This window comes from Antennarius striatus, chromosome 17 (assembly GCF_040054535.1).
Source record: "Antennarius striatus isolate MH-2024 chromosome 17, ASM4005453v1, whole genome shotgun sequence".
In the NCBI taxonomy this organism is placed as follows: Eukaryota; Metazoa; Chordata; class Actinopteri; order Lophiiformes; family Antennariidae; genus Antennarius; species Antennarius striatus.
The window spans coordinates 11,011,413-11,020,434 of record NC_090792.1 but is presented as its reverse complement, the minus strand read 5'-3'; positions in this window follow the sequence as shown (position 1 = coordinate 11,020,434).

The following is a 9,022-nucleotide window of genomic DNA, read 5'->3' as shown; positions in this document are numbered from 1 at the left end:
CAGCTCTGACCCACAGACTTTATTTACTGTATGTTCCCATTTGAAATCTGAAAGAACATTTATGTCATCCTTGTTGACAGAAGAAAGTGTGACATATTCCGTTTTCAACAAACATGAAGGGCTTTGATGGGCAACCAAACCCTCCAGCAACAGACTGCTGATTTTTTTATGCGAAATATAAACACATGCAATCTATTCTCCTGTCAAAGACTGGCGATCTGCAGAATGCAGTTTGATATGGTCAGTGGAAAAGAGCTCTAGGCAGGTACTAATGGAAACAGAATGGACGTGGAACTGAAGAGTTCCTTCATAAAGATACAATGTAGGAAATTAAATTTAAAACCATATTAAAACTGTAAGCATAAAGCAACACTCGCACTTGAGTGAGTTCATCAAGCGCCAGAGTTGTCCTCCCTATAGTACACCAGGAGGTAACACAGCTAGCATATTTGCATTTAACTAAACACTAATCGAAAGACAGTTAACTTTTTCGTCCACTATGTGGCAGTAGAGAGTCCCCACTAATTGCGTTTCTCTTCTACGATGTCCTTTGATGAGCACGTCAAGTGACAAACATCATGTTTACAACATTTTTACATTGACCATCACGTGGCACATTGACTGTCACTGAATACTGTCATGTTTGAGTCTCCAAGGCAGTACTTCATTAAAAGTTTGAAATTTGGAACAGATTGGATTATTGACACTGGAGTTAACTTCCTGTATCAAGATGCATCATCATTACACATCTTCACTGTTCACTAGTAGCAGATCAAATGCACAGTAAAGTATAATCTAGGCCATCAACTCTTCTGACTTGATTTTAAAGTAAATACGGTGAAAAAGACAGCAGAAGTTCATAAAAGTATGAAATGTGGCATTTACTTATTACAAAACAACAATGAAAAAACAGACCAATCACAGTGAAGTTATGTCAGACGTTTCTTTCAGGGTAAATGATTGAATGATAGAATTTACTACAGCTACTTAATACACCGCCAATGCTTCACTTTTAAAGATATCCAAAACATAGAAACTTTTCATCAAAATGTGTTGAAAATATAGTAACAAAATATTAAGGAGTTAAAAAAAATCACCTTGATATCCCAGAAAATTCAATCTGCCTGAATTCCTTTTGTGTTAAGGTCATGGGCTCAAGAGGCTTTTTTGTATTGCTTTACAAGACAGTAGCTATATTTTTTCAAGAATATTTTTCAGGGCGGGATCAGTTATGACAAAATCAAAATTCCACACCATGCCACGCCAAGATATTCAACTATTTTCAAGAAATTCATATCTTTTTATCCCTATGGAGTGAGGAATTGACAGAATTCAAAGCTGAATGGGTCAGAGCTCTAGGAGGAATTTGCTGGAGCGTGAAGGACAGAGGACATTCTGGTGGAGTCTTGCAGCTTTATCTTGTAAAGCCAAGGATTAATGCTCTTGGGCCTGAAACAGTCGCTACCTATTCTGTCTTGAAGCACGGTTCAAAACAAAAATGCAAAAAAAAAACATGTTCAGATGTACAAAATTTCTTAATGTGATCAGAACAGCCACTTTTTTTGGAGCTGCATCACTATTATCAGATAACAAGTTATTTTTATATGAAATATGCGTTATAAAAAGAATATAATTTTTATTGTTCGTCAAAGGACTACTGCTTTATTTACTTGAACAGACTAGATCAAATTCAGAGGCTTCACTTTGAAATAATAAAATGGTCACACTTTTAGTTAGTGAAAACAATACTAAAAATAAGAAAATAAAAGCATATTGTTGAGTAAATATGGCAAAAACTGTTGATCATTTGACACAAGACTAAGAATCATATGAAATGACTAAGAATAGCCTTTTTTTTGCTACAGTATGAAGTGCAGAAACCATCAATACTCAAAAATGAAACCAATCTTTCAAATTGTATAAAATGGTGAACTGGACATCAATACAGAGCCTTTTTCTCTAAATTCTTCAAGAGTATGACTTTCCTAAGTGTTCAAAAGGGTAGCATGTAATTTTCTTGTGAGTTTAAATTATTGTGAGACAGTATGTCAGGGTCTAGCTGCGTCTCTGCAAGTGTTTCTGCAGGAGGGAAGGGCTGTTTGTTGACATCTAGCCCTGAAAAATAACCTATAAATACAGAAACAGAGGTCCAAACCAAGTCCTCTGGGAGTGATATTTACTTTCATTGATCTTGTATTTCTCTATGTGCTGTTATATCTTGTAACTTTTATATTATTCATAAGCTGTACTAATGCCATATTTTTAGATGGCTTTTCCATTTTTAATAAGGACAAAATAATTTTTCAAGTAAAATGAATGCTGGATTATAAGTGTTAACTACAATGAATTTAGGGGCCTTTTAAAAAATTATATTCACCTTGTAGGTGTTGATGCGGAATACTAATCATAACAGCTTTGGCTAAAGACTTTCAAACTGCACTACTTAGAAATTTCAGTGAAGGCCAACCACTGGTATTTTAATGACTATACATTTTGAACACCCCAGGGACAGATGCATGAAGGCTTTTGGACAGGCATTTAAAGGCTGAGGATAGAGGCAGTTTGAGCGCTGAATTGAATTTTCACAGCACGCCATCCAAGGTAATCAGTCATTTTGACCGGCAGTGTTTGTGTTAATGTTCACGCCTGTTCAGTGGCCTTCTGCCTCTCACATGTTTCACTAACATGTCCCTTCCTGCCTGGAAACGTTGTGATCTCTCACTCCACCAGTGAAAGGACACTGGCACAGATTGTGTGATGCAGTGCAAGGGGAATGACTGTGACTTCTGTGAAATTGGTGGAGGTTTTCCACTTGTAGAAGAAAGTTTCTGATATGACCAGTCATAAGCCAGGGCCAGTAATTGAGAGGCTGGTGGTGGGAAATAAGGAGACAACATTAGGAAAGCTCTGTTACGTTGGAACTCACTGGACTGGCACAGCTGGTCATTGGCTTTCTGAAGGTGATGAATAGAACACGAAGCTGGAAAATGATTTGATCATCTACAAAATTTGTGTTTTGTTCATAAAATACAGTATATTTATATAATTTTTGATATTTATACCCATTTAGATCTTGAATTTTCATGTAAACAATGTTTCCACGGCATAGATCAAAGATAACTTAGAGATTTTATCTAGTTTTTCCATTAAATTAATTTTCTGATCATATACAGTAATGCCTTGCATTTGGGGCTCTTGTTGATACAGAAATAATTCTTAATATCTTACTAAAATGCCATGCTTCAGGTATTTCCCTTTCCCAACACACTTGATTCAAAAAGCCAGCTGTTGATGAAGCATCAGTGACGTATTAATCTGAATCAGGTCTGTGCAATCATCTAAGACACACAGTGGTAGTATCCCCGAGAGGCCATGAGTGAGCAACACCTGATATTAAAGGAAGTTTTAATTTGATAAGCTTTAAATAGACTGGTGTGGTGGTGTAATGATTAGTGCTGTCACATCACTGAAACGTTTCATGTTCTCTCTATTTCTTGCCTCTAGGTTCAGTGGCTTTATCCAACTGAATGCATGGATATACAGGCAAGAATAAGTGTTTGTTTCTATGTGTCAGTCTCTGATGATTCATGTTGTACATAAAGATACATCATCAAGAGAGGCAAACCAGACAAATGTTTGGAGCCCCTCAAAACGAGGTGGTAAAGGTTGACCTTGAAGTGCTTCTCATACAAGTACTGTATAATCCTCCCATGAAGGGTCTACACATAGCACTGCCAACAACACAAAAATGCCTCAGCGGGGCCGCTCCTAGTCACCGTATAATAGCTGGGTGTTGTTGAGGTTGTAGAGAGGAAGTAAAAGAAGAAAGACAAGCAGTTTCTATATAACACCACAGAAGAAACATTTTCCTCCCAGATGTCATCTTAAACTGTAGTTTACTTCTGCTTTTGATGGACACGACCGTCACCAGCATCATCACCTAGCTCTCAAAGATTAAGGATGTTTACAACATGTTTGGGGTTATTTTCTCTGAGAAACTAATATATCTTAAGAAGTATTTCCTGCATTTTGAAAAATCAGCTCATTTGCATGCGGCCTCATCAAAGTCTGGGCTGACCACTGTGTGCACCTCTTGAAGACCAAAGTGTTGCAGAATAAGCGTTATATATTTACTGTACATCGTCCTGCGTGAAGTGGAGACATGACTTCAACATGATAACTTTCCTTTCTGATCGACCATCCTGTGTTTTTTGCCTCCCCCCTTTCTTTGTCTTACTCTGGAAAACGCCCTGCTGTGACTCAGCTATAATCATGGCTTTGTCCTTTACTCTGCACTGTGTGTGTGTGTGTGTGTGTGTGTGTGTGTGTGTGTGTGTGTGTGTGTGTGTGTGTGTGTGTGTGTGTGTGTGTGTGTGTGTGTGTGTGTGTGTGTGTGTGTGTGTGTGTGTGTGTGTGTGTGTGTGTGTGTGTAAGTGTGTGTATGTGTGCGTGCTTACGTGCGTGCATGCGTGTGTGTGTGTGTGCATGTTGGTTCTTTTGCCATGGATACAGAGCATGACTGTAACTGAATCCTCTAACCCTTTACCAGGAAACAGGACACAGCCTTCATCTCCACTAACCCACATTACTGACTGTAGTTTCCTCATATCACATCCTCATTGGCTCTAGATAAGATAGTAAGAACAGAGGGAATGTCAGTTTTTAGGCTTGTCTCTCTACTTGTTTTTTAGATGAATGAAAACATCTCATTGCTCCCTTCTAGAAACATTATTAAAAAGGGGAGTTTGTCTTCATATGAGATTCCTCACCCTGCCCTGCTTTCTGGTGACAGGTCTTTCTATGTGTAGCCCCTGAATTCTCTCGCTAGCTCTTATCATGGCTCAATCCTCTGTCAACCAGGACTTGTCAAGACACAATAACACCGGACAAAGAAGAGGTCATCTCCTCCCGCCTCCTGATGGCTCCCTGTGCCTCTGGCCCAGACATTATAAGAGCGAAATAGGTGCATAAACAAGATAAAGCCTGCACATCTGAGGATATCTGTTGTATCTACAGCACTGCAAAAACACAACATTATTTAGGTGCAATGTAGGCATGCAATTGATGTTAAAAACAGGATTATTGTGGTAAAACCAAGGGCATAGTAAATTAAACTATGGAATTCCGCCATAGAATCTCATGATTAAATCATCATTACCAAGAAACTCACTGCTGCCGAGTGATATCACTGTGTGGGTTTGCACTCACACTGAAACAAAGTTTATTGAAATAGCTGTTTAGTCTAATGTGATAAACAGCAAGAGATGTTGTAATGAGACAAGAGTCGGCAGACAAGCAACTCTGCAAGACCTCACTGCTGTACTTTGAATGAAGTGCTAACATTAGCAGTTCAATATGTTCATAATGACAACGTAAGGTGGTTTAATGTTTTTCATCTGGTTTGTGTTAGTATGCAATTGTTGGCTATTTGTTGCACAGTTGACACAATGATAGCTGGATTTAGGGATTAACAGAGATATTACAATTCATCCTGTGGAGAGAAGGATGTCCAGTTCATTTACCAACTGGTCAATCTTGTCATACCTGTCAGAGGGTTCAAAAACACAAATGAACCTCATGGTGTCACAAGAGGAAGAGTCAGAGCATCAGAAAAACATTTCATTCTCTATGAACTACAGTTTCTGTGAGTCCATCTGATGTTTAATGAACAGGAGGTGAACAGTTACATAAGATGTCAAGGAACCGTGAGCATTTCCACCAAAATTTCATGGCAATCCATTACAAAGCAAATACCTGTTGTTTGATCTAATTCATATTCATAGAGTGGCATGATTAACCCTTTTGCCTCACTGCAAGACATCTCTTTTTAAATCCAGGGGAGTTTTCTGTCATAGATATGCATGCCTTCCTAGCTATTACACATCAAATAATAGTTTAAAATGAAACCCTTTAGAACCCAAAAGACATAGTGTGATGGCATAAAACTTTGGCTGATATTTTAAGATGAATGAAGACGTAGATTGGAGTTTTATAACTAAGCTCTAACAAACAATATTCATGCAGACACTAAAAAATCTAAAAAAGTTATGATAAAAAAAACAACCTAGACAATCTAATAAATTGCCATTTTAATTAATATTTTATTGCATTTTTTGTGTAGAGCAGAGTAGAGCAACAATGGACCAACTATCTGCAGCCAAAATTTAAAAATCTGTTCCGTCACCTAGAAAATGGTACAGCGACAGACTATTACAGAAGAGTCACGTTATTCCAACAGTGTCAGTAGCTCATCTATTGCAGCCCTGTTTGGCCAGCCATTTGATTGACATGGCCAGCACAAGGCTGATCTCCCCTGCTCACAGCTCTCTGTCTCTGTCAAGGACAATTACAAGGCTCCTCTGCTGCCATACAGCAAAATGTTGCTACACGTATCCAATACAAACGAGCTAAGCATGGGGAGATGGCAAACCCCTTGTATAGAAAGAAGATGGTGCAGCAAATGCAGTTCTGGTACAAAACATAATGCTGATTTGTGTTAGAATGACCATGTGGAGAGAGCAGCATGTTGTAATGATGGAGGAGGAGGCGAGAAGACTATTTTACGTTGATATTATTTGGCTGTGTAGATGCTGTGGTGAGTATCTATTGGCCGCCGTGTGCGCCTATAGACAGTAGGAAGTGTGTACAGATATATTTTCATACATACAGTAAATTATGTCTCTGCTTGTAAAAATGCTCAAGGTATATTATTTTATTTGAAGTCTACAACAAACTGAACATTCCTTATTGATAGTATTTTGCTTTGAAGGGAATGTATTCAGAGGTTTTAGCGAGTGTGATCACAAACAACAAAGGAACGGCAAATGTTAAATACAGCATATTTCTTGGCTCAAGGCTCACAAACCACACAATAAATATTGATTATCAATTAAGGGCCCCTTCTGTATGTCAGCTACATACTAGGCTTTGTGCTGCGGTTACTGGCTGCCGTTCTAATTCACTTTCAAATATATAACATTAGCAATAATATTAAGCCATCGTAATCTTTTTACTCTCAAGAATTGTTTGATTATTTGCTCATGGCAGACACAACCTTTAAGATGCAATTGCTACTTACAATATTATGGATATCCTTAGATATAAACAGTGCAAATAATTCAAGGAATACACCATCAATCTATGCTGTGTTCTTTCTTTATCTGATTCATGCAACTTATAAGAAAATTGTTGTTTTGGTCCCAGATGGTTATCTCCATATTAATAATAATAAAACAGGTTCAATGATATGTCTCAGATATAACGCTTTTCAAACTGTTGTGCGTTAGAGATCATTGTTTGTGATTTAAAACAAACCAATAACAGACACAATAATAAGTCCGCACATATACAGTATTCTCACTAAATAGCTGTAGGGGCTCAAGCCAGTGATGAAATTCATATTCGCTTCATTAAAATTTTCCTTTTGCATACAATTACAGGTCAGAGAGTTCACTTACGAGAATTGCCTAGAGGAGGATTTTAACATTTGTAAAAGTATGCCATAAAAAAAATACCTGCTGATGGTTACAGAACAACCGGTGTGACGGTGTCCACGAAAAGCCACCTCATGCAATAGATAATGATAGCCATGAATGATAATTACAAATGTTGCTACTTGTGAAGTTGTCATTGCCTGCACAGCTTGGAACCTGTTCTGTCTTGCAACGCCTCTCCCTCGATGGTTCACAAAGATGGTGCCTTTCCTCTGTGAGACATTGTTTCACAAGTTGGCGCTCTCCTCCCCACCTGCTCTCAACCTGAACACAGATACCTCAAGCAGAGTCCCTGTAATCACAAAGTTCTCACCATGTTTATGGCCTAGTGAATCAGGAGCATGGACAGATTTACCCATGGGCTTCCGACGGCCTGTTCCCAGCATCACCCTAACAAGAACAGACACAACCCCCTGCTAATGACAGCTGAAGGAAGCCTCGGTGATGGATGGCTGTCCTAACAGCAACACCTATTCTCACCTGATGCACTGTTGGCACATTTTCTTAGGATTTATCAGTAAGTGTGAGCATGTATTTTGATTTGGAGGAAAAGTATAGGGTTCCTTATAGTTCATTCTGGCTTCAACCTGGTATTAAAAGCTATCACCTTGATGCAGGGAGCGCCTCCTCCTGTTATGAGAGCAGTCTCACATGGCGCATTTAGCTTGTTCATTTTAACACTACTCACTTGTGAGACTCTCTGGTTTTAAGTAAGGGGCATATTAGTGCTGATTTCTCCTGATTGACACTCACTCTGTGTTGTGGGAGAACTAGAAACATGTTATCTCTTCTTAGATTCATTTTTTTTTGTTAATCTCTTTTCTGTTCCTCATCTCTCTTTATCTCAGCTCAAAGTCTCTGCAAGTGCCTCGCATTAGCCACTATGTTCGCTTTTGAGGCTCCTTTTAAATCCAACTGTGGAGCAACCATAGCCTGAGGGACCACATCCTCACCATATCCATCTTCCACCTGGAAAATGGCAATCAAACAGCCTCGCAAGAAACCTCATTACTGTAGTATTCCTCTGTGGTTCTAAATGATGATTGGATGGATTGTGAATTTCTTATCAAGTTTTCAGCAGAGCAAAGAAGCACAGAGAGATGCACGCCGTGTCTCTGAGATTAATCAGGGTTCTGAGGATCCCATGAAGTGACAGCAGTGTGTGCTTCCACAGTGCCAAGCACTACAGCTCAAGGGAGCTGATAAACATAGAATACAACATACTGACGCTCACCGAGCTGCAATATGGCAATGTTTACACTTGCTCCATGCCACACAGTGGAGTTCTGACTTGCATAATCAGAGCCTCTTTGTATGTTTAATCTAATTGAAATAACCAGAGGATGCAAGGCTGAATTTTCATTCCTCGAGAATGGCAAAAGATGAAATGAATAGAATGACTCATAACATGGACACAGCTTGATGCATAAATATTAACATATTTGAGAATGTAAATTATAGTCTTATATTACATGCATATTAAAAATGTAAAGTAATGTATGTCTGTGTAGTAAATGATTTCTGGCTAT